Below are 25,504 nucleotides of genomic sequence, written 5' to 3' on the forward strand. Positions count from 1 at the left end.
TCCATTTAACTGACCTGGGGCCTCACTGGTAATATGAAGAGAGGCACTGGGGTCTGAACTCTGGAACACCGGCTAACTGTGACTATTACTCTGTCCTGCCTCTCAGAAAACATATCAACAGGTACCCAGGATCAAGATTTGGTCTCATATTAGCATAAAGCCACATTGGCTTCCAAAAGCCACTTAGTGTCCCCTATCTGTCCTGCAAAACATCATTGCAAAGTCATTCCCTCACATATCCTCGTGCCACTTTGGTAAAACTGGGTCTGTTCAGCCACCATTCTCTTACAGGAGAAGAGTGGAAGTGATCGTTCTTGCCCTAGGGAAGGGAGGGCTTCACTCCTGTAAGAATGCTCAGGGAGGCATCAACTTAAGCCCCCAGAGACAGGTTTCTTAGAAGTCAAAGGCATTATTTATTGTTTGCAATTCATATTTGCAAAGTGCTTTGAGCTCCCTGGGGAAAGCTGGAATACAAACACTAGGTATGTGTATAATTAATAACTCTTCAGTAGGGATTATGGCCTCTTTGAGTAAGAGTGTATTTATACACTGACACTCATGGAAGAGAGTTAAACAATTTCAAAACAGCCCAAGGCATACTCCCTCTGGATGCAGGGAGAATTCATCTGCACAGCACTCGAAAGTGTGGATAGAGGCTACCAAGGACACAGCATATTTCAGTCAGCCCCTACCTCAGGAAGCTACAGCATACCCTCTCACAGGAAATGACCCCACTAGCCTGACTTGAGGACTGGAAGGCAGGAGCAGTGATTGTCATTATGACTAAATGTGCTAAGAATTCTCTCTGAAGAATCATCCTTTGGAAACGGCTCTATTTTTTTTTTTCTGTTTCTTCATTCTCCTTTCTACCCTTTCTACCCTCCCTATCCTTAAATCTTTCTCGGGCTCACCAGAGAACAAAGCTGAAGGTTCCTACCATGGGCTACCCACCTGTGTTCCAACTCCCCTTCCTCTCTCTCATGCTGTCAGTTAGATCAGTGGAAGGAGGGAGGTGTCCCTCTTGTAACTGAGAGAGTGGAAGCATCAATGTGCCTGCCATGATGTTAGTGCCCTCCTTATCGATGCCGGCAGGTGTGATCTGGAAAGAGATGTAGCTCCCTGGTACATCTGCGCTAGGTCAGTCACACAGAAGGAATTAGGCAGCCATGTTTTACTGTGTGAGCTTTAACAAGTCACCTAACCTCTCTGTTCCCCAAAGCAAAATAAGAATAGTAACATCTATTTTGCAGATGTCATGTTAGATTTTGAAAACAAACAAACAAACAAGCAAACAGAAACTAATGTAGGCTCTGGCTTTGCACCGCGCATAACAGACTTTCAGCAAATACTAATTTTTCCAGAAGCCAGACCCCTGGCTCCATACCCGGGGACAGAGGAGTGCTAAATGCCATACAGGGTAGAACTTAGACTCATTAGTTCTATGTGTGGATCCGGATGTTGCCACCCTGGAGGACGCTTGCTCCTAGGCAAGCCCCTCTGCATTCTGGGAGCTCAGTCAGAGTTGCCACGTGGGACCTTTACCAAGTTCTGCAGCACCCTTGACAATTTGGCCCTGTATGTCTAAGACCTTAAAATATATGCATACATATAGATTGAGCAATTTCACATGTAGGAATTACCCAGGGCAACAGGTGAGGCCCCAAGATTCAGTGGTAAGTAATTCATCCTAACATTGAAAAAACCAAAACAGTAAAGCATGAAAAATCAACCTAAATATTCAACCACAGGAAAAATATGAACAAGTTATAATCTAACACAATTTATCTGCTAGTATATAACTGTATGGAAAGACCCTGCAACATAATTTTAGAGGAGAATATTTCTAAAACCATATGCCTCGTCTGGTTATATTTGTACTAAATAGGAATAGATAGATAAAAGTCACCTTCATTACGTTCTCTGTTGTGTGCATGTTACTTAATCCTCGCAATAACCCTTCGGAGGAGGTATTAATTGGAAGTAGTTTTAAAGATATCTTGAAAGCAAGTACAATAAAGGAAGGTATTGAGGAGATATCCAAGTGGCACCTTCAATGCCATAGTGCATGAGAATCCATGGTTATGGTTTCGCCCAGAGCTTCCTTGACGTGATTTAGGGGAGCCCGCTGTCCTGTTACTTACAGATTGCACCCTGTCAGTCCCTGCTTCCAGTGCCATTCAACAAGAAATATCTCTTGGCAGCTTGCAGAGGCCTTCTGCTGCCTCACCTCCCCTTTACAGCCTGGATATTTAAACATGAACTACCTCTCTCTGTGTGAAACAGCTGGCTAGGAAGCCTGTGCCTTAATTAGCCGTTTCTCCCTGGGGATTTGTGCTCAGTAAATTCACTCTTCAGAGAAAGTACAGCTGGCAAGATGAAACAACACAGTCAATTGTCTTAAAATTCGTTTTTAAGGGAAACATCGTTTGTGAATGTGGTGTGTGTGTGTGTGTGTGTGTGTGTGAGTGTGTGGGTGTGTGTGTGGAGAGGGCTTTGAATAAAAACACCAGACTTCAGGCTCTAGGTGGAGAGCCTCTCAAAGCTAAAGTCTGGGTCATCAATAGTCAATGAGAGATTTCAGGGGCGCCTAGGTGGCTCAGTCAGTTAAGTGTCCGACTTCAGCCCAGGTCATGATCCTGTGCTTCATGGGTTCAAGCCCCACATTGGGCTATGTGCTGATGGCTCACAGCCTGGAGCCCGCTTCGGATTCTGTGTCTTCCTCTCTCTCTGCCCATCCCCCATTCTATCTGTCTCCCCAAAATAAATAAACATTAAATTTTTTTAATGTTTACCTATTTTTGAGACAGAAAGAGACAGACTGTGAGCAAGGGAGGGGCAGAGAGAGAGGGAGACACAGAATCTGAAGCAGGCTCCAGGCTCTGAGCTGTCAGCACAGAGCCCAATGCGGGGCTCGTAGTTGTCAACCATGAGATCATGACCTAAGCCAAAGTCAGATGCTCAACTGACTGAGCCACCCAGGCACCTCTCCAAAAAAAATTTTTAAATAAAAAAATAAACAAGAATAGAGATTTCAGAGCAGAGTATGTTATGTAAATCTTGGATCTTGCTTACTTTATAAGCAATTCATTTATACTGCTCTGTCCCAGCTCCATCATCTGCGATTTGGGATGACACTAAATACTATGTGCTACATAGGACTGCACTTGGTGCCGCGTCTGAAATGTAGTGCAAGGCACATAGTGGGTCCCTGGTAAACATATGATAAGCAAATACTTCTATTATACTTGTAGAGAAGCCATTTCTCAGGAAAATTAACTATGCAAACAGCCAAGGAATAGTTAAGAGAAGAAGGGAGCCTGTATTTGTTGAAAATACGGCAGGTATGTTTTTAGGTGTTCTACAAATTCTTCCTTTTTCGCAACACAATATTAAAAGAAATAAGTAGACATCACTATCAAATCGATGGCATTGAAAAGGTCTCTGAGAAATGAAATAGTTCTCTTTTTTTTAAAGTTTATTTATTTAGGGGCACCTCGGTGGCTCAGTCAGTTGAGAGTCCGACTTCAGCTCAGGTTATGATCTCATGGTTCCCGGGTTCGAGCCCTGCACTGGGGTCTGTGCTGATGGCTCAGAGCCTGGAGCCTGCTTCAGATTCTGTGTCTCCCTCTCTCTCTGCCCCTCCCCTGCTCATGCTCTGTCTGTCTCTGTGTCAAAAAAATAAACATTAACATTTTCTTTAAGTTTATTTATTTATTTCTGAGAGAGGGAGAGAGAGAATCCCAAGCAGGCTCTGCGTGTGCAGAGCTGGACGCAGGATTCGAACTCACAGACCGCGAGATCATGACCTGAGCCAAATTTAAGAGTCTGACACTTAACTGACTGAGTCACCCAGGTGCCCCTGAAATAGTTCTTCTACGGTCACTGCTATGTGGCATCGGGACTCCCGACATGATGTGTCAAGTACACCATTCCTTGTTCCATCCAAGTTGGCGTGCCCAGCTGTGGCCCGCTGTGAGTGCACCTCAGAGGTAGGGCAATAGAAGGTGGAGCTGACTTGGAGACTGTCTTCCTTGGACTTCTCGTCCACCCCTGACATACAGTGTGCAGTTCACCAAGACCAGAACCAACCACAGACAGTAAGCTAAAGGGCTCCCCGGACACAGACAGCCTTGATCTGAGACAGCTCACAGCAAGGAGGACAGCTACAGACCCAGACAAGAGAATGCAGCAGCTGCCTTAGAACCCCTCTATTATAGCAGGCAGTGAGCATTAGTGTTTATTATCCTGACATGGAGCTCCTTACAAAGGGATGCATCACATTTAGCTATGAATTGCAATAAAGCACCAAATGCATTACACAAAACAAACACTGAAAGCGTGATGTTTTATGTAAAAATCAAATAAGGATATAAGTGGGCTATGGTCTCCCTGACTTCCTCCCTTTGTCTTCAGATACTGCTTCATCCATGAGAAGCCCGGGGGCCGGGCTGAAGAGATGCTGTCTGGGTGGCTTGAGTCTCTCGCAGGTCCTCAGTGATGGGAGAAGAAGGGCTTGGTTACTGTGGGTTATTCCGGGGGCCTGGGGTGATGTCTGGAAGGTGTCACGACCTTCTCATAACATCCGTAGACATGCCACAGAGTACGAACTTGGGTGTTCAGAGATGGCCGATCCAAAGATGTCATCTGCCTCAGGCCTGCCTGGACACTGAGAGTTGAGGGGACAGGCTGCCGGAAATCTCCGTGGCCCATGGGCAGCAGGCAATGTGCCGTGGGATATGGGAAGGAAGCCAGCTGGGTGGAGCCAAAGCTTCCTAATGATGAGAATCCGTGTACATACTCATTAACAATCATTATTTCTGGGGCTTCATCACAGACCCACTGAATCAAATCTCCAAGAAAAGACCTGAGAAGGTGTATGTTGATCCACTGCCCAGGTGAGTCCTCTCACAAGGAAGTTCTGGAGCTATTATCTGGTTAAGGTAATGTTTCTCAAATGAGAACCTACATGAGAATCACCTACCTTGTGTAAAGCACAAAGTATGGGCCCTATGGCCACATTTCCAATTCTGTAGGTCTGGGTGGGACATCAGAGTTCACATGTCCAGTCAATTCCCATGTGACGCTGATGCTGATGATCCAGAGACTCCACACTTTGAGATCCTCTGGGTTAAAATAACATCTCTGGTCCCGAGGATGGGGAGGAGAGGGAATTCTGGGTTGTGTTCCACAGTTAAAAAGCAGTCTGGGTCTGCAGAGGGGCTGGAAATTGGGCCCCGAAATTCTGCTCACCATCTCCCCTCCTTCTCTCTTTACTTCTCTCTGTACATATCTTTTTCTTTTTTTGGGGGGGGGGCGTGGGGGGGCATCCTGCTCCCAATTCTAAGTCACTCCGTCAACAGATCTGAACATCAGTGGGGCATGAACGGATTCTGCAAAGCCATGCAACTAACTTAAAATATTTAACTTCACTAGTAACTCAGGGAATGAAATTAAACAAGATTAATTACCTTAAAAAGGTTTTAAACAGGGTGAGAATATGATCATAAAGTTTCTTAAACTAAGGTACCTCTTTCAGCTTTTAATATTTAGTACAGTCATAAATCTCTGGGTGCGGTCTCAAAATACAGATAATACAGATTTTTAAAAAATACCATTTGCAAATACTAGTTAACTAAATTAATATGCAAGTATTTTGGTGATATAAACACCAAAGTATATTAAAATACAAGAATAACCAGAAGAAAGATTTAAATCCCTAAATTCACTATTTTTTATTAAATAAGCCAATGTGATTTATAAGGACTCTTTTCTGCGTGTTCTTGTTTTTCTACAGTTAAAGATACATTTTTTAAGTTTATTTATTTATTTTGAGAGGAGGCTGCAGAAAGAGAGGGAGAGAGAGAGAATCCCAAGCAGGATCCACGCTGTCAGTGCAAAGCCCAATATAGGACTCAAACTCACAAAATGTAAGATCATGACCTGAGCCAAAATCAAGAGTCGGACGCTTACTGACTGAGCTACCCAGGCTTCCCAAGATGCTTTTGAGGTTCTAATGAAAGCTATGCATACTTTCCACAGAAGAATCTTGCACACAACACATAACATTTGATTCCAGACGTTCCTGGATGTGACATGTGCTGGAGAGGGTGGTCTGATGACCCCATTCCAAGAAGTGTAGATATGACAGCAAGTCTTCTGCAGAAAGCATATTGCCTTTCTTCTTCCCCAGATTCCAGAATAAAAGGAGACCTCTGATGGGTAGCAACCCTCAGGCCCTAACGTATAACCCTCCCCCCCAGGTATTTCCATCTCAAAAGCTGTTCTGGTTGGGAAGGGTTCATATTTGAAGAAGAAAGAAGCTTCCTGATGCATTCATTTCTCCCCCTGATGTTCTGCTCTGAGTCCTATAATCTCCTTATTCTGTGTGTTCTACACACATACCAGGAACTGTTCTATAGTCACTATCAAATTTCTGTAGTGGCTCCTCATAGCTTTGCTCTGTTACCTGTAAGAGCCCTTCTTGAGCGAGAGTTGGCTTAAGTGGGATTTTAGAGTGACAAAAAACTTGGAAACATTCCCAATGCTGACATACCCATCTCTGAATACCAACAGGTTGGTATGAAAAAATATGGTAAATAACTCCTATCAAAGGCAAATGAATCACTATTTTCTAATTACTTTAAGAATATAAATTTGTTATGCCAACTGTGACACAGAAGAGATGACATATACCCTGTGCTCTGTATGAGAAAAAATAGATGGTAGGTAGACCATAGCTGAAAACAGTATTTTTATCAAGAACTCTAAATATATCGTACATGGTTTAAATAATTATTATCTTCATTTATCTAATAATTTCCAACTTTTGTTATTATCTTCTTTATTGGCCATTCTCCCATTTTACAATGGTTATGAATATATAAGTAGCTGTAATATTTGCATGAATAGAAGTGTATTGTTTTCAAGGAAGGAAAAAACGGAGTGGGTAGGGAAGAACAACATGAATTAAACAAGTCTTTGTTTGATCACTGAGCTATTATAAAAACATGCTAAATCCGGGAATACAAGAGTTATTAAAGATGGAGAAATTAGCGACTGAAGTATGAGACCATTTGCTCACATGACAGTCCTGCAGACAAACAATTCAGGTACTAGGGCAGGTGCAGCCACAAGAGAGCGCATGTGCTCTTTTACCTTCCATCCCAGGCAGACACCACTAATCATGCCCTCCTTCAAGCCAGGGCCAAGTAACTTCCCAATGGTTCCCAGGGCACCACTACTAATCAATGGGAGTTGCCATGAGAATCACCATCTCTGGACAAGATGATCTTTTAAATAATTGACACGACACAGGTTTTCTCATGCCAACGTTTACCAGATGCCAATACTGACTGATGCCTTTTCTGACTGTTCCGCCTTGGGCACCCTTCAGAGTGAGCTTCTCGCTAACGAACCCCCTTCCCCTGCACACAATGGAGAAAACATTCGAGCAAACTGTGTCATCACAGCTTTTTGTTTATTCCTTTCAGCCAAACAGCCAACACCTGCCAGCAAGCATGCTACTTCCTGCTTAGGAATGCAGCAGGGGAATGAGCAGCAAACTGTTTCTGGAATTTTAGCAAGTGAATTGAAAATATCAAACAAAGATGAAAAAAAAAAAAAGGAATGATGACTCCCAGATGGTTCTGGGAAAGGGTATGGTCCCTTGTCTGAAAGAACATTAGAAGCTTCACTCTTTGCCACCCCCATGGTTCAGTCAACAACTACATCAGTAATAGTAATGATGACAACTCATCATTGGTTACTGAATACTTACTCTGCACTAGCCACTCTGTCTGGGACTTCACATACTGTACCCATCATTGCCATTGGCATATAGACTGCCTTCTAGGGTTGTGTTACTACAAATGGAGATGCTGTGATTCAGATGTGTTCAGAGACTTGTCCAAGGTCACCCAGCTAGGGAGTGTCAGTGCTGAGACTGATCCCTATGTCCACCTGTTTTGATATACTATACCACTTTTTAGTCTGATGGGGGCACCAAAGAACAATGTGAGCAGGAACTCTTGTTTTCCTTCTCTAGATTAGAGTTCATGGATTTGCAAAAAGTAGCATGGCTAGTTTGCTGTAAAGCCAGGGTTAAACCCAGATTCTTGGAAACCTTATTCTGCAACTCTTTCTGCATTTAATCTGAGGGCACAGGGTTAGGGTGGTGACGGTCTTTGCCAAGGTGGGATGTGCGAAGGTGGCAAGGACAATGATAGTGCTAGGGACTGCCGGTGAGTAGGGGGACACTAAGCATTTGATGCTGGTCAGTTTTAGAAGGTGATGCCCACACCAAACACAACAGCTCATCAATAGATGAGTGGTCTCTAAAGATCAATACGACAATGAAGCATACCAGTAGCTTTTAGCACTTGATCTGGTGTCCGGGTAACTCTTCCAGAGTCATCCCCCAAGAAGAGGTTGGTTCCAAGCCTACACTAGACCTGTGCTTATCAATTGTAGATAGGGTGACCATATAATTGGTGTACTGGTGTACTGGGAACAACCCCAGACTACCCCAGTTATGAGGGTAAAATTATATAATTAACTCCCCGTTTTACTGTCTGAAGTTTCCTTACATTGGTGACAAATCATTGGTTGCACCAATTACAGGATTTATGATAAAATATTGCATTTTCTTTTTTGAGTTACTTTTATTCTGCAAGATCATAAGCCCCCTGAGGATAGAAAGAAGGTTTTATGCACCTCTCTGTCCCTACAGTTCAGTACAATGCTGGGCACACATAGGTGTAGTTGGGGCTGAGTTTATACTGACTTGTTATTCAACATCATCCTCCTTAAGTTTCTGCTTAAGATGCACCTACTTCAATTTCTGCCAAAGATCTAGTTGTTTTTTTTTTCATTTTTGTTTTTGTTTTAATTTAAAATTTCTCTCAGCAGGCAAAATACGCACAGTTTAACAGAATATCTCAGGAAAGTTTCCCATATAAGCCAAGTCTTTTAGCAAATGCTCTAGAAGTAAGTGAACACAACATCTGCATTTGCTATATAAACACCACACATTCAAAGTGAAATGACTCAGAGTTTGCCTAGAAATCACTGGAGATGTTGATCTGTGTCTCTGATTTCATTGTCTTCAGCCTGTGACTTTTTCTTTGTTTGTTTGTTTGTTTGTTTTTTAACTTGAAGCAAAGACTAAATAACTTTTGGATACAGAAATGCTTTTCAAAAATGGCAATAATGCATCCAGTTCAAAGGAACTACTGATCATATAATGTTTTTCCATGAACAAATCATGAGAAGGCCACCACGTTGGTTCTTTAGATGATTTGTGTTCCATGAATACACAAGAGTATGGCTATAATTGTTTCTTTAATAGATTGGGTAAAATTGCTCATAATGCTAGTCTCAAAAGATGAAGAAAAGAGTTAAAGAGATAATGTTGTAATGAAGGGAGGTGAAGGATTTTAATGGAAAAATAGAAATCAGGAGAATCAGAGGCTCTCACTCCAAGATGGCTCTGCCTAAACCTCCCACACCAACCTGGCAGAGAAGAGGACTGGAGGCTGCAGGCAAATAAAGTTCTGAGAACCCATATTAGTCAGGAGGATGGGAGGCCTTATGAAATCCCAGTGCTACAGAGTATGAAACCAAGGACCATCCAGGAATAAAATCATAATCAAAAGTCAAGTAAATAATCAGTTATAACAGATGAAATGGCTGGATGATAAAACAGAAGCCAGGTCCTCTGCAGGCAGAGGAAACCCCAGAACATGAAGAGAAATCAGTAGGTCTAGAATGGGGCCTGAAAGCCTGCATTTCTCTCACAAGGTTCCTGGTGATAAGGAGAATGCTGGTCTGTGATCCCTACTTTTTGTGGTTGTTGTTGTTTGTTTGTTTTTGAATGTTTATTTTTGAGAGACAGGGTGCAAGCAGGGGAGGGGCAGAGAGAGAGACATACACAGAATCTGAAGCAGGCTCCAGTCTCCGAGCTATCATCACAGAGCCCAACGGGGGGCTCGGACTGTGAACTGTGAGATCTTGACCTGAGTCAAAGTCAGACGCTTAACCACCCAGGCGCCCCATGTGATCCACACTTCGAAGAGCAGGCGCCGGAAGACCTTCCTCAGGGTGCTACAGTGTAGCCCCAGAAGTAGGGCCAAACCATGGTTCTCAAAGGTGAGTATATGTCAAAATCACCTGGATCACTTGTTGAAATGCAGGAGCCTCAGCCCTGTACTCAGAAGTTAGGAGTCACTACCTCTAAGGCAGAGCCAATAATCTGCCTTTTCTGTTTTTCTTTTTTTAATTTAATTTTTACTGTAATTGTTTTCATGTTTATTTATTTTTGAGAGAGAGTGTGTGTGAACAGGGGAGGGGCAGAGGGAGAGGAAGACACAGAATCAGAAGCAGGCTCTAGGCTCTGAGCTGTCAGCACAGAGCCCAATGTGAGGCTCGAACCCATGAACCGCAATATCATGACCTGAGCTTAAGTTGGACGCTTAACCGACTGAGCCACCCAGGTGCCCCAATAAGCTGCATTTTCAAGAAGTTCCCAGGCAATGCTGGTGCTACTGGGCCAGGGACCACATCTTGAGAAATACTACTATAAAGACCCTCAGACTCTCCTAAGTTTTAGGGAGGCACTGTTAAATATAAAACCAATCCATTTCTTACTTTTTGAAAATAAAGCACACACACACACACACACACACACACACACACACACACACACAAATCTAACGTGGGAGTTGTACATTGCACCATGTCCTGGAGATGGTACCTTAAGGCAGTGGTTTTCAAAGTATGGTCCCTAGACCAATACCCTCATCATCACCTGGGAATCTGCTAAAAATAGAATTCTGTAGGCCCCATTGTAGACGTAACAAACCAGAGATTCTCAGAGTGGGGCCCATCAGTGCGTGCTTTAAGGAGGCCCACGGGTGGTTCTGACACCCACTGAAGTTGGACAGGCATTACCTTAGGATGAAAGAAAATGCTGGTGGGAGAAAGAGATGTAGATAGGTGTCCAAATCACTGGGCTGGAGATCAGATAACCTGAGGTCTACACCAAGCTCTGTTGCTCAGTCTCATGCATCTACACATACCACTTCAGCTTTTTGTGCCTCTATTTGCTTACCTATAAATGGAGTGGACCCACAGCCTTTCTGACTTATTCAGGTATTAAGGTAGGTTGTATGAGTGTCCCCAAATACAGATTTGTATTTCCTGTAAAGAACTTACACACCCTTGCCTGTGGCCATGAGACTGGTGTTGCCCTGGTTCGTATTGGGCTCGACTATCTGACTTGCTTTGGCCAAAGTGCCTATGAGCAGAAGCTTTAGGAAGCAGTGCATGTTTCCACAAGGATGCTTGCTTTGCCCCTCTACATAGAAGAGAGAGTCCCAAATAGAACTATGGATTCAACCTGGGCCTCCCAATGAGATGGCACATGGAGGAAAATCACAGAAGCTGAGCCACAGCCAGAGAGAAATCATGTGGACATTTGTCCTTGTGAGTCACTAAGATTTGGGTTGCGTCCGTTGTGACAGTAAGATTAACATGGGTATCGTGGACAGATGAGAAGACATAATGCACATAAAAACCTACTGAACAAATTTGAGGGGCCACCATATTTCTGGGGAGGATTTCAAAGACTGAAAACAAGAAGCCAGGCAATTTAGGGGCAGCCCTGATGGGATTTTCCTAACTGTGCCTCTTTAATGAGATTGCCTACCTTTGGTTTTCTCTCTCTCTCCTTTGTCTCTTGTTCACTCTCCCTCTTCCCCCTCCTATCTCTCCTACCTTCCCTGCATTTTCACTTTGGTTTTCTCCTTACTTCTCTAGCTGATGTGAAGAGTAGGGCTGGGGATGAAACAGAGAGAGAGGGCAGACATTCCCCTCCTGGTTCCTAATCAGGTCTTGATTTAGATATCATTCCAGAGAAGAAAATCATTATTCTCCCAAAGAATGATAAGATCAGCCCAAAGCACTGGAATATTGATTCTAAATGGATACAATTACCCAATTATTAGGAGGGTGAGATCTCTAATTCTCAATTTTTAAAAATGCCTCAAACACTTGAAATCACGTTTACCTTCTGGGTAAGCAAACAAATGGACTAAGGTCTTAATAGAAGTTATAGTAGCAACAGCTTGACTCTAGGTGTGTAACAGGACAGAGGCATGTGAATGATGTGTGGTGTGCACTAACAGAGGTTCTAGGACTTTGTCTAGACCCTGCCCATTTCTACACTGGGGAGAACCTTCTCCCTTCTGGGTAATTCTATCAGTTTACAAATCAACAGTCATGTTGTTCTAAGGCCCTAAGTTGATATGTGATTACACCTCCCAAGCTAACATCCCTACAGGAGAGGCCTAATAAATAAGATAGAGCCTATATAGGAAAAGCATGGGGACCAGGAAAAGAAACGTCAAGAAAAGGACACTTGATAAGTATGCAGCTTTAAGGGGGTGAATTAACACGGGTAGAAAAGCTTGTGGAACATGTAGACTGGTGGTGTGGATTTTTCCTTGCTATTCTTCTTTTGTCCGTCATTCTGATTCTGAATTGTTTTTTTTTTTTTTTACTTTCTCTTTTTAAAATTAATTTAATTTATTTTTTATTTTATTATAATAATTATTATTATTAATTATTATTTACTCTTTTGCTCTTATGGCTTCCTGTGCTTGCTTCATTTCTGCTTTTATTTATTTCCCTTAATTCGGTAGTGTCTAGTCTGGTTTTTCAATTTAGCCTTGAAGCTGGAGGATTAAATCATTCAAACAAATCTCGATTCATCAGATCGTACTGACGAACTATTACTTTAAAGTCAACTTTAACTCTATCCTTGGTCGAATGCTGATTTAAGTGAGTGTCCCATTAACAGCATCATCAACTGTGTACTGATTTTTTTTAAAAAGACAAGTGTGATGAAACTCTGGTGACAGACAATTAAAATCTCCAACAAATCTCAAGTCACTGGGTTCTAACAGGCCCGTACTGCCATTTTATTAATTAGGAATTTTACCAATAGAAAACAGGAACCCCCAGTGGTGATGTTGGGGAGCTAATGTGGCTAATGTAAAAGCTTAACTAAGCTTTCAATCATTCAATCAACTAATAATTTAGTGACTGTGTACAACGGGCTGAGCTTCATTCTGGATGCCGGAGATACAAAAGACAAACTTTGTGATCGCCAGAGCTTACGTTCTGGTTTTGATGACAGGCAACAAACAAATGTATAATATGTATAATAAGATGATGAAGGAATACTTAGCAGTGTAGAAGGCAGAGAGAGAGAAGTAGGGCCTGACTTGCAGACAGGGTGGGCCTTCTACTGCAGCCTGTCATCTAGGAAGGACTCTAAGGTCAGATGCCACTCACAGGGCCTAAATGAAACTGAGCCATTCATCAACAATGCCGTCAGTTCAGGAGACTGACTATTCCATCACTGCAGAGTGCCCTCAGTTCCCCTGATGATCACTATTCCCACCCCAAAGTTAACCATTATTATGATTTCTCCTAGCAGAGATTACTTCTTCATGTTTTTAAAATTCATAAACATTGAAATCATAGAGATACACTTTTTTATATTTGGTTTCTTTCAACACTAAATTTGTGAGATTCACCAGTTGTGTTTGATGCACATTTGTCATTCTTTCTTATTGCTTTGAGTGAATATATAAAAGTACCTAGTTTTTAATGCCCCCCAAAAGACTAGAAATGTGGTAGGCAGACCCCAAGATGGGCCACATGTCCAACCCTTGAGTGTAGGTGAGGACCCGTGATTTGCTTTTAGCAAATAGCTGGCAAAGGTGATGAGATATCTTTTCTGGGATTCTATGTTGCGATACATCCATTTATGTAACTGCTGGTGTTCCCTTACTGGCTTGCAGAAGTAAGCTATGAAGGGCTATAGAGAGTTCCATGTGGCCAGGACCTGTCAGTGCCTTTAGGAGCTGAGAGCAAGGTGCGGTGAACAGCCAGCAAGAAACTGGGATCTTCATCCTAAAACCTCAAGGAACTGAGCCCTGCCAACAGCCTGAGGAAGCTTGAAGCAGTTCTTTCCCTGGTGGAGAACCTGGTAAGACCACAGCCCACCTACGAGACTCTGAGCAGAAGACCAGATACACTGTGCTGCACTCCTGGCCCAAGGAAATAGTGGGATAAGAAATGTGCGCTCTTCTGAGCCACTAACTTGGAAATAGAATTGAAAACTAATATAAGAACCCAGATCTCTGGCTTTCTCACACAGCGACTTTTATTCCTTTGTGTTGCTTCAGGTAAAAGAAAAATCCTATAAACAACTCAACATTCTTCCTCCGTAATCCATTTTCAACAATAACCAAATGTGGCAAATGCAAATCATGAAGCACATTAGTCGTGGTTCAATCATTTTCAATCTACAGTGGTCCGTCCCTTACCTTTAAAAAGCCATTTATTAATTGGTCAGACACAAATGAGAAAACGAGTGGAAGCAGCTAAGGTTGGCCATCTTGGGGCATTTCCTGGGAAGAATGATCTTAGAGGAGGAAAAGAAGAAAAGAGAACGGGGGTTGTATATTTTCAAGATGCTATTTTCAGCGTGTATTTCCCACAGATGCATCTTAAGTACTTTGGAGCAATGCCAACCAGGGTGCAATGCAGATATAAGTCAATATCATTACAACACAGGCACTTAACAGGAAGACATAACTGATGAAATTCACCTGCTCGCACGAGAAGAAAGCTCGCCCGTTCTGGGGGAATAAGTTTCCGATACCCCGTTTCTATTCCTTTTCACTTTCATCCTTGATTTATTGCCTTTGCCCAGCTTCAGCATGACAAAGGCTCCAGCTTTCAGCACAGAATGATATTCCAGACTCCACTAAATATATTTGTAAGACAAGGGCAGCCAACAAAATTAAACTGCCGGCACAAAGACTGGCTGTTATTTAAAGCTAGAGAGAGATTACGGGGGATTATTACTTTATCAAAAAATATTTCAGCTACGAACCCAGTGCTTATTTCTCCAGTACTTTGGCTGTGTGCTAATTCATCTCCCACCTTGCACGGATTTAGTCTTTCATTGCCAATTTATTGGAAAGCTTGACAAATGTCAGTGGCCTATGGTACAGGACACCCAGGCTTACTTAGTTATTGCTACAGAGAGCTGGAAATCGGGACCTTCAAAGGGGATTTACGTGTGCTGTGTCTTTGATTTTTATTGTCTCGCTTTCATTTCTTTGAACCATCAGGCATTTCATCCTTAATCTCGTTTGTCTTTTAGGGGCCCCACCTAAGGATGGCGACACAAACAATCAAAATCCGACAGCAGCAGTACCATTATGGAGCTGATGACTTGGTCCTGGTTTTTCATCTACAGTTTTTAAATGCAGTATTTTATCTGTTTCAAATTGTCTCTCTTTTACGATACCTTTCCTTGGCCCCTTCGTATACCTTGAGAAGAAAAATATGTATCAAAATTAGAGATAAGAGGCTAAGAGAAATCCATTTTTATTATCTGCTATTTCTTAAGGTTTTTTGCTCATTTTAGCTTCATGCTTTTAAGTAAAGTCGTTATCCAATTTAATTTATTCTCCTTGATTCTTAGCTGCACTTTAGTGCACCATAAAGATATGACAGTGAACTCTTTTGAAGATGAACCATTAGAATATACCTCTAAAAAGGCTCTTTTGCTTGAAAAAAAATGTGCCCTGTTTTCATTAAAAGCTCTCAAGATTTCACATGGAAAATCTTATCTATAGCGGCAAAGTATGTAGCGGCCCCCGAATGGTGCTAGGCCTGTGCTGAGTCCTTGAATGACTGTGATAGCTGTGGATCCAACAAGTTAACAGAGACTGTGACAGACTGCTGCAGAAACCCATTAGAAGGGTACTTAACATAGTCTTTGGGAGGGAACCAGAATGCTTCCCAGAAGTGACATTACACTTAGCCTCGAAGAAATGAGAATTTGCCAACAAAGAGGAGAAGATGGGGAAGGAAAGAATGATTCAAGTAAAGGTACAAGATGTATAAAGACCCAGAGGTGAAACAGCGTGATGCATTCAACCATGGGGACATAATTCAATATGGGGAAAGGGGACAGTGGGGTGTGAGAATAAGAAGAATTAGAACTTCACAGGAAAGCAAGACCTAGGGTTAAACAGAGTTTGGAACTTAGCCCAAGGGTAGTCGGAGAGATCAGACATGAGTGACATGAATATATTTGAATTTTAAAAAAGATCAGCCTGGTCAGAATAGAGAAGGAATTAAATGGACACAGGCCTGGAGGCTGGTAGAAGTATTTGGATACTGTTGCAGTAATTTGATTCTGAGATTAGGGTGGCCAGAGGTTAGATGACCATAGTGTGAGCATACAAAGTTGACAGATATAAGAGACCAGGGAACTAAATACAATGTGGTGCAAGAAGGTTGAGTAAAGCTTGGTGATTGATGCAGGGGGGTAAGCGGGGTAGGAAAGAGGAAGTCATGGGTGAAGCATGTCTCTGGTTGGGTGAATACAGAGCACTTCTTTGAGAAAGGGAAGACTCATGCAAGGGAAGATCTACCTGTGTGCATGTGTATGTACATGCAGGCATGTGCGTGTCTTTATGTGTGTGCGTGTGCGTATGTGTGTACACATGTCTGTGTGTGTGTGCGTATGTGTCTATATGTGTGCAGTATGTGTCTGTGTGTATTGCATGTGTGTTGGGAGGTGGGGTTAATGTGGAGCTTCAGGTGTCTACGGGATAGCCAATTAAAGATGCCCCCCTCAAGCAGCTGGGACAATTTTTGTAAAGCCGCAAAGATCTACATAATCCCTAAAGTCATGAAAATGGATGACATCTCAGTGCAAGTGTATCCTTCATCCAAGAAAAAGCTGGAACTGTCACAGGAAATCCAACGTGTAAAGGGCAGGTTGAGGATGAAGTATCCACACAGAAGGCCGAGAAGAGGTAGCCAACACCATAACATGTTGTAGCAAAACCTCAGAAGGTAAGGCCTGAAAGAGATCTGGCGATGAGGCCGCCTCTTAGTGGTCTTGGCATGGGCCATTTCAATAAAGTGTGCTTAACTGTTAAGAAAAGTAAAACCATTTGTTATACTGAATATTTCCAATTAAATTAAGTCACTCATTTATTCTTCCATCCACTCATTATAGGACTTAATTCACTAATTGAAAACATGGAAATGGGGCATGGACTCAACTGTGTAGATAATCATCTAAGGAGCCTTCAACCAATATCCTTTACATATTTATATGTGCTTACATGTATTTACTAGAGGGGGGAGAACTAGTTTTCTATTAACAAAACATTCAAGCAATGGATTTATTCATGCATTTAATTACTGTTTATGAAAATAATACTTTTTAAAAGTCAAATAGTATAGAAAGACTTAACAAGAGACAGCAACTCCTGGCCCACACTTTCCTACTCTGGGCCCTCCTCCTCCTGTGTAGTGACTTTTAGTTCTATTGGTTTTCTTGTTATTTTATTTCAACTTTATTTTATTAAATATATTGCTATTTTTTGATTTATTAATTTAAATATTATATGTTGCCTTCCCACAATGACAGATGAGGAATTACCATATGGCTCCGATTTTGGATAATTTACAATTTTGCTTAGGTTGGTTTTCAAAGTCCACATCTTTGTGTCTGATGTCAGTATCACCCTTTGCTGGTATCTTTCACTTACATATTTTCTCTAAGAGCCACTCTCCAAAAGCCCTCTGTCAGTATACCTTATTCAAGACCAGGTTTTCTCAACCTCAAAGGTACGGATATTCTGGTCCAGATAATTCTTTGTGTGCAGTGATGGGGTGGGGGGGCGACGGGGGAAGGGAGGCTGTCCTCGGTCTTTAAAATATTTAGCAACATCCTTCACTTCTATCCACTACATACCAGTAGCACTTCTCATCTTGACAATGAAGAATGTCTCCAGATATCACCAAATGTCCCCTGGGGGGATGCAAATATGCCCAGTTGAGAACCATGGGTCTAGACTGGCTGGTCACTAGGACTTCTGCATAGTTGTTATCCTGAAATTACCTTGCTTGTTCTGTGGTGGGTGACGTTTCCTGGAGCCCATACCATTCTTTTTTAAATATGTCTTTCTTTGGGTGAAGTACATTGTAGCAGGAAGCCTCTATCATGGTCCCATGGATTCCTGCCTCCTAGTCGTCACACCTTCATGTGACCTCCTCTCACATCATCAGCAGGGGTCCCTGCTGAATTCAGGTTCTGAAAAGAGTCCATTCTCTGTCTTAGGTACTCTCTCTTTTATGTATTTCTCTCTCCCTTTCTCTCTGTCTTTATCTCTTTTTCTCAACTTCTTGTCATCCCTTATCACTTTCTCTTGACTGACATGCTGTCTGTGAAGCCCTATGGAAAAGTCAAGAACAAATAACTGAAAGCCCCTGTCAACAGTGACAAGACGGAGCTAGGAAGCAGATTATCCAGTCCCTTTGGACTACTGCAGGCCAAGGGGTGTGACCTCATGAGAGACCATGAGTCAGGAACATCCAACTAAGCCAATTCCAGATTCCTTGACCTCTCACAGAACTGTATAAAGGGGTACATTTTTGCTGTTATAAGGTGTTAAATTTGGGGGTGTTTTATTTACACAGCATTAGATAACGAACACATGCATATCAAGTAGCATTTTTTAATGTATATTTATTTTTGAAGGAGAGAGAGACAGAGTGTGAGCAGGGGAGGGGCAGAGAGAGAGAGGATGACACAGAATCTGAAGCAGGCTCCAGGCTCTGAGCTGTCAGCACAGAGCCTGATGAGGGGCTCGAACTCACGGGCCATGAGATAATGGCCTGAGCCAAAGTCGGACACTTAACCGACTGAGCTACCCAGGTGCCCCGTATCTTAAGGTGTTTAGGGAGTCTTAATGACTTGGAATACCTCTTCTCTTTTATGTATGAAATTGTTTGCATTGCTCCCTCACACATGACTAATAATTTGACTAAGTATAGCATTCCAGTTTGAACACCATTTTCCCTTAGGCTTGTGAAGATGCTTTTCCATCATCTTCAAACTTCCAGTGGTTTTGTTAAGAGATTCTTTGCTAGCTCGAGTCTGATCCTGTCTTTAGCAAAGTTAGGGTTGCCTTTGCTTTGGTGTGTGTCTTCTGGGCTGGAGAGGGAAGCAAACTTTTAAGCCAAGTTCTTTCATTCTATGAAGTATTTTTCACTACATCTTTGCTAATGTTCTCTCCTCCTCTATTCTCCCTTTCTGTAACTCCTTTTACGTAGTGAACATTATGTTTTGCTCTCTAATTTCCTCTTTTGTCTTCATATTGTCCACATTTCTGTATTTTTGTCCAACTCTCTGGGAGATTTCCCAAATGTTATCTTCCAATTTCTAGAATGTTCACAATTTGCTACATTTCCGAGAGTTCTTTCTTATTGTTTTACAGTTTCATTTTAAAGCATCATGTTCTTGTTTCATGGATTTATATATTCTCCTATCTCTCTGAAATACTAGATTTTGAATGCTTCTTCCCCCTCTTGCATTATCCCTGTTTTCTCCACTTATCTGTGTTTATTTACCTGATCCTTCTTTTTCATCTTGGAGGTTTTATGGAAATGTCTGATGGTTGTGGTAAGTCATGGCCATCTGTTCACAATTGTGACTCAGAACTGCATACCGGATTGAAGATTCCATGTGCACGGGCTGAGTGTGTCAACAGGTGGGATTCTCTGATAAGTGACCATATCGGTAAATCATTCCTTTCAATGAGGACATCCCTAAAATTCTAGTTATCCACATATTTTTATTTTATTAGTTTTATTTATTTATTATGAGAGAGAGAGAGAGAAGATGTGTGAGTAGGGAGAGGGACAGAGAGAGACAGAGAGAAAATCCCAAGCAAGCTCCGCATGCTGTCAGCACAAAGCCCGATGTGGGGTTCAAAGCCATGAATCATTATATCATGAACTGAGCCCAAATCAAGATTCAGATGTTTAATCAATGGAGCCACGCAGGTGCCCCATCACATATATTTTTCATGGGTCTGTTCAGTTCCTCGGTAGGGAAACCCTCTCATATCCTGCATGAAGAGAGAAAGGCTTCACTGTAAGAGCTCTTGGAAAAAGGGACAAATGAGGCCCCAAATGTACAGAATGCCATGTCATTTCTCTCTTTAACCCTGTCTCTTGATCTCACCCTCAGCTTTAGAAACTCTTGTTCAATTTCTATATGCTACCCAATGTCTGGTCTTCCCAAGGAACTTATCTTCCCAGATAAGGAAACTGGATTTAAGGTCAACAGTTCTCTGCAAAAACTTCTTGTTTTCTCCTGACTTCACGCCTCATGCCAGAATCCATGGTGTGCAGAACGGCCAGGCCTCAGCCTGTCCCATGACCCCTTCCCATTACCATGCCTTCGTAGTGACCTGGACCAAGCCAGCTTTCTTCCTCCATTGCTGTTCAGCTTTTAAAAATGTATTCATATCTCTTACCCATCCTAAGCTCTATTCTGTTCTCTTTGTCTTTTTAAGTTCCTATCTTTTTTTTTTAATTTTTAAATTTGCTTATGTAATTGTAGAGGAGTCTAAGAAGAGAACAACGATAAACTTGTGCATCTATCCTCATGTTTACATAAAAGCATGCATTTATTACACGGGATTTTCCTGAACCAGAAAAATTCTGTTGAGCCCTATTAATTACATTAAGATCACTTATTCCGAGAAACACACACTTACCCATGTGCTCTTTATGTCACATGACTATGACTGCCAAATTTAGCTGGCTGGTCTTACTGCAGGAGCTCTAGCTGTACTGGGCAACTCACATCACAGAATTTGGCATCAATAAAGAATGCTGGTTTATTTGTTTGTTTGTTTGTTTCCACTAGAGAGTCCTGTGGAAGTCAGGTGCATCAAAGTACAATTTGCCAAACAGAAGGAGCTATCTGGCACCTCTTCCACCAGCAGTGTATTTCCAAATATCCCACGGGGCTGTCCTCCGTCTCTACTGTGCCATCCTTTCTGTCTGGCCCATCATTTAAACAGAGTTTTGGAAGCACCACAGGGAGTGAATATGGCATTCCTGACACAGCACGCTCCCTCCACGAAAGTGAAAGCAAACACCAGAGAGAAAACAGCAGGTTCCATTTTGAGTCGTGCCCAGAACAATGAGAGGTCACAGAACAGAGCGGAACAGTTCACAGGCTAAAAAGAGACCAGCGGGGTTTGATTTTCAGCCTCGCTGGTTCAATGCTGTGTCTTCTCGGACAAGTTACTTAATGTTTCCGTGCCTAAGTTTCTTCATCTGTAAAATGGGTAATGTTAGTACTAACTCCACAGCCGTCGTGAAATGGATTAAATGAACTAATTGTAAGACTAAAATCACTAAAACTACATCTTCGCACACATGAAGCACTTGGCAAGAATTAGCTGCTATCAGTTGCTTTTGGGCCGGGAGATCATGGAAGGTCTCCAATGGGTGGTGTTAGAAATTGACTGGACTCCTCATAAGGCTGAAACCCTGCTCACCATGTCTCCAGTGCAGCTTTATAATAGGGGATTGGATTTCCAGGACCCTCATTTCTAAACTTTGAGAGGATAAGTTACTTATTAAAGTGGAAACACATCTCCAATAACTCTGAATGAAGAGAAATAATGATAATCCAAGGCCTACTTGCTTCACAAAAGGTAATTAACTGCACAGAGAACTGAATAAACCCAGAGCTTGGGCTTTCTGCTGACTGTTTCACATCTCAAGATGTAAGTATTTACAGATCAAGTGCTCTAAGAAGAATAAAAACATGTCTTTTCTCTGAGAAAAGCTTTCTTCACACAGACTTCAACTACTTTCTTAATCCTTAAGCCCCTAATTAGAGTTCTAGTCCAAAAGCTAACCATCCAGTTCCCCGGTCTCTCCAGCCCTGGCTTTAAAAAAATCAAGGTGGCTCAATCACCAGCCAGCGCTTTGCTCTGTTTTATAATAACCCTTCTTTGTATTTATCCCCAGACCTTTAATCTGAGTTCCTTCCAACCTTTTACTACAGGATTTTATTAATCCTCAACAACACTGCTGTGCAACCCTTGACCAATGCAATTATCCCAAATTTACAGATGAAGAAACTAAGGCACCAAGCACACGCCTTTTCTCTTTTTACAAACAATGAAGCACAAGACCAGACAATAATTCTCTTGATTCTCACAGTACAGTTGTAAGCAACCAGCCTTGCTGGAAAAAAATAAACAGTTGCTCAATTCTTGGGAAATTTCTAAAAAGGTTTTTAAACTGGGAAAGTACAGAGATCTCAAAGGGCCGCAGAAAATAAAATAAAAGAATGCCAGCTCCCCAGAGCCCCACTGCCCAAACAACCCTGCCTCTCAAAAGTATGTCACAGGTGACAGAATGGAATCTCAGTAAGAACAGAATTAAGCATGCTAATAATTTATATTCATGCCCATATTTACTTGGATCATGATGGACTGAGAAGAAGTGTCCTCTGTCCCCCAATAGCCCCACTGTCATCTCATGGACTCTGGGGGACGTCCCCGACACTTGCAAGACATAATTCAATCCAAGAATACCAAGGCCAACTCTTTGCTGAGTACTCTGCTGGATGCTGACCTTACAAAGATTAATTGTACCTGGAACCCAATGTCAAGAATCTCCCCAATTCAATGACACCATATTTGTTCTTCTATTATGAGCACCTTGGACAGCATCTAGCACATGGGAGCTGTTGTGAACTGAATGTATGTGTCCCCCTCAATTCCATAGTTGAAGTCCTAATCCCCAGTGGGACTGTATTTGGAAAGAGAGCCTGTAGGAATGTCATTGCAGTTAAATGAGCTTCTAACGGTGGGACTTTGATCCAATAGGATGAGTGTCCTTTTCAGAGCACACTCCCTTTCTCTCTCAGGCACATAATACTAAGGAAAGGCCATGTGAACTCACAGTAAGAAAGGAGCCTCCTACAACTCAATGAGGCAGCTCTCGCCAGACACCAACCCGGCTGGTACATTGATCTCAGACCTCCAGTCTTCAGAACTGTGAGAAAATAAATTTCTGTAGATTAAACCACGTAGTCTGTGGTATTTTGTTATGGCAGCCCTGGCAGATAAATGGAGGAGGTATTAAATAAATGTTTGCAGAGTTAATTGCATTTTGTATTTTTGGTTACCCTTAATTCCATACTAGTCTTTGATTATTGCTCTTCATGCAGGGGATTAGAGCATTGACTCAGTAGCTCTGTTCTTCTTGTTTTGGCTTCCTCGATGCTGGCACTTGCCGTCCAGCCAGCTCCACAGCCAAGGTGTGAGGTGGGCATTTCCAAGAGTTTGACTATGTCCCTCAGTTGTATCTTGCTGGGCCTGGTCATACTGTGAGTCCTGTGAATATGTCCTGCTTTTCAGTTATTTTATGTCTGTCTGCCTGTCTGTTTATCTTTATTTCAGAAACATCAGACAAGTTCCCCAAAGATCTAGTTCAGAGGGTATCTGAGAAAGCCATTCTTAAAGTTTTCTTTTTCTTTTTTTTTTTTTATTTTTGGTTTTCATACTTGTGTATATCAAAAGCAAATGCCTGTACCTAATGACAGCAGCTAAGGTGCAGGCTGGAGACCCTCTGCCTCATCTTTCTCCTTCCTCAGAGTAATGTCACCCTCCTCCACCATTAGACGCTCTGCCTCTAAGCAATGGGCGATTTTCATGTCCTTTTCGGATGAAATTTTAATCTCTGTTAATCCGAATTCCACCTTTAACATTCATGTTCTGCCCACCCAAGCACGCAGATCACTCATATTATGATTATCAATATGAAAATACAATGTGTTTTGCACTTTACAGTCTATGAAGCACATCTTCTTACATTTTCTCATTTGATCTTTCTCTTAGCCTGATCGAACTGCTATAACAAAATACTGTAGACCAGGTAGACCAACCAGCAGGAATGTATTTTCTCACAGTTCTGGATGGCAGCAAGATCAAGGTGACAGCCAGTTTGGTCGCTGGTGAAGACTTTCCTCCTGGTTCGCAGATGGCCACCTTCTCACTGTGTCCTCACATGGCAGAGAGAGACAGAGACAGACAGAAAACTCTGCTGCCTCGTCTTTTAAGGACACTAACCATAGCAGATTGGGGCTCTCCCCTTCTAACCTAAATTAACCTTAACTTCCTTCTCACTCAAAATACAAGGAATTGGGGCTTCAACATATGGATTTTAGAAGCACACAATGTTTTTTTTTTCCTAATTTTTTTTAATGTTTATTTTTGAAAGAGAGAGACAAAGCATGAGTGGGAGAGGGGCAGAGAGAGAGGGAGACACAGAATCCAAAGCAGGCTCCAGGCTCTGAGCTGTCAGCACAGAGCCCGATGTAGGGCTCAAACGCATGAGTCATGAGATCATGACCTGAGCTGAAGTCAGACGCTTCACCCACCGAGCCACCCAGGCTCTCTGAAGGACACAATCTTCATGGACTTATGAGCATACCACAAAATAAGAAATCTACAACATTGGGCTGCCTGGGTGGCTCAGTCAGCTAAGCCCCCGACTCTTGATTTTGGTTCAGGTCACGGGATCAAGCCCTCATCGGGCTCCATGCTGAGCATAGAACCTGACTGAGATTCTTTCCCTGTCTGTCCGTCTCCCCTGCTTGCATACTATCTCACTCTCAAAATAATTAATAAACATTTAAAAAAGAGGGAGAGAGAGAAATCCACAACAAGGGAGAGAAGAAAAATAAGAAAGATGACCTAGATCCAGTTTTATTCATCATACCTCTATTTCTCCTCTCAGACCCACACCTTGGTCGGTGGATTAACTGTCTGATACTAGAGATGCCATTTGTGCCTGCCCATATCTTTGACTTTCCTCTAAGAGGACACGAGGAGGAGGGATTCTTGACTGCCCTCTCAAGGTCATGGTGTGGCATAACCACATTAGTCTGAAATGGAGGAGAGCTGCCCAGCAGGACCCGGCTGGTATGTCCTCCCAGCAAGAGATTATTGGAAAGCCCAGAAATGATGGAAATGCACCAACCAAAACAGTCCTGCAGATATCAAAAGACTTTTGGGAATTTGAAGTTCAAAAGCAGCAAAGTGTTGCTTAACATAAGCCAGAGACAGAAGTGGTCATGGTTACGCTTTCGGAGGTATGCTTTTCTCAGGCTGTTTATTGGGGTTCCTGCTACTCTGAGGTACTCAGGTATATGCTGGTGTCACAAAGGGAGTGGTAGGAGGCAGAACTAAACTTTGAAAGTCTTCCACAAGAAAGCAGTGAGAAGCTGAGAGTAGTCTAGGGTCAAGCCAGCCCTGGCCAGCAGCTGTTGAAGTCTGTACTTTGAAGATGCTCCCTCTCTGGATTCCTCCTTATCCCTGTCTCCCTTGAGTCAGTCTGTTCAAAATGTAAAGTGTCCAGGTTCATCATTATTCCCTCCAAGGTGTGTGCAATCACAAATGCAGACAGTGAATCCTTATGAATGTATATGTTAAAAAAAAAAAAGTTGATAAAAAGGAAATGCTGAGGCAAAGTCAGACAAACCATTTGGTGCCGGAGGGCAGCAGAACAGCCACCAGGGGAA

General features: G+C 42.4%; 1 protein-coding gene and 1 long non-coding RNA gene across 2 annotated transcripts in view; one reads left to right on the forward strand and one right to left on the reverse strand.

The window, feature by feature from the left end:
• Positions 1-25,504, reverse strand: part of CNTNAP5 (contactin associated protein family member 5) — a 799,405-nt gene that overhangs the window by 64,217 nt on the left and 709,684 nt on the right. The window lies entirely within an intron of this gene.
• LOC122240870 lies at positions 10,811-15,695 on the forward strand. The gene is made up of 2 exons (XR_006220610.1): positions 10,811-11,156; positions 15,239-15,695. It is a non-coding gene; the product is annotated as an uncharacterized LOC122240870 (long non-coding RNA).

Source organism: Panthera tigris, chromosome C1 (assembly GCF_018350195.1).
Source record: "Panthera tigris isolate Pti1 chromosome C1, P.tigris_Pti1_mat1.1, whole genome shotgun sequence".
In the NCBI taxonomy this organism is placed as follows: domain Eukaryota; kingdom Metazoa; phylum Chordata; class Mammalia; order Carnivora; family Felidae; genus Panthera; species Panthera tigris.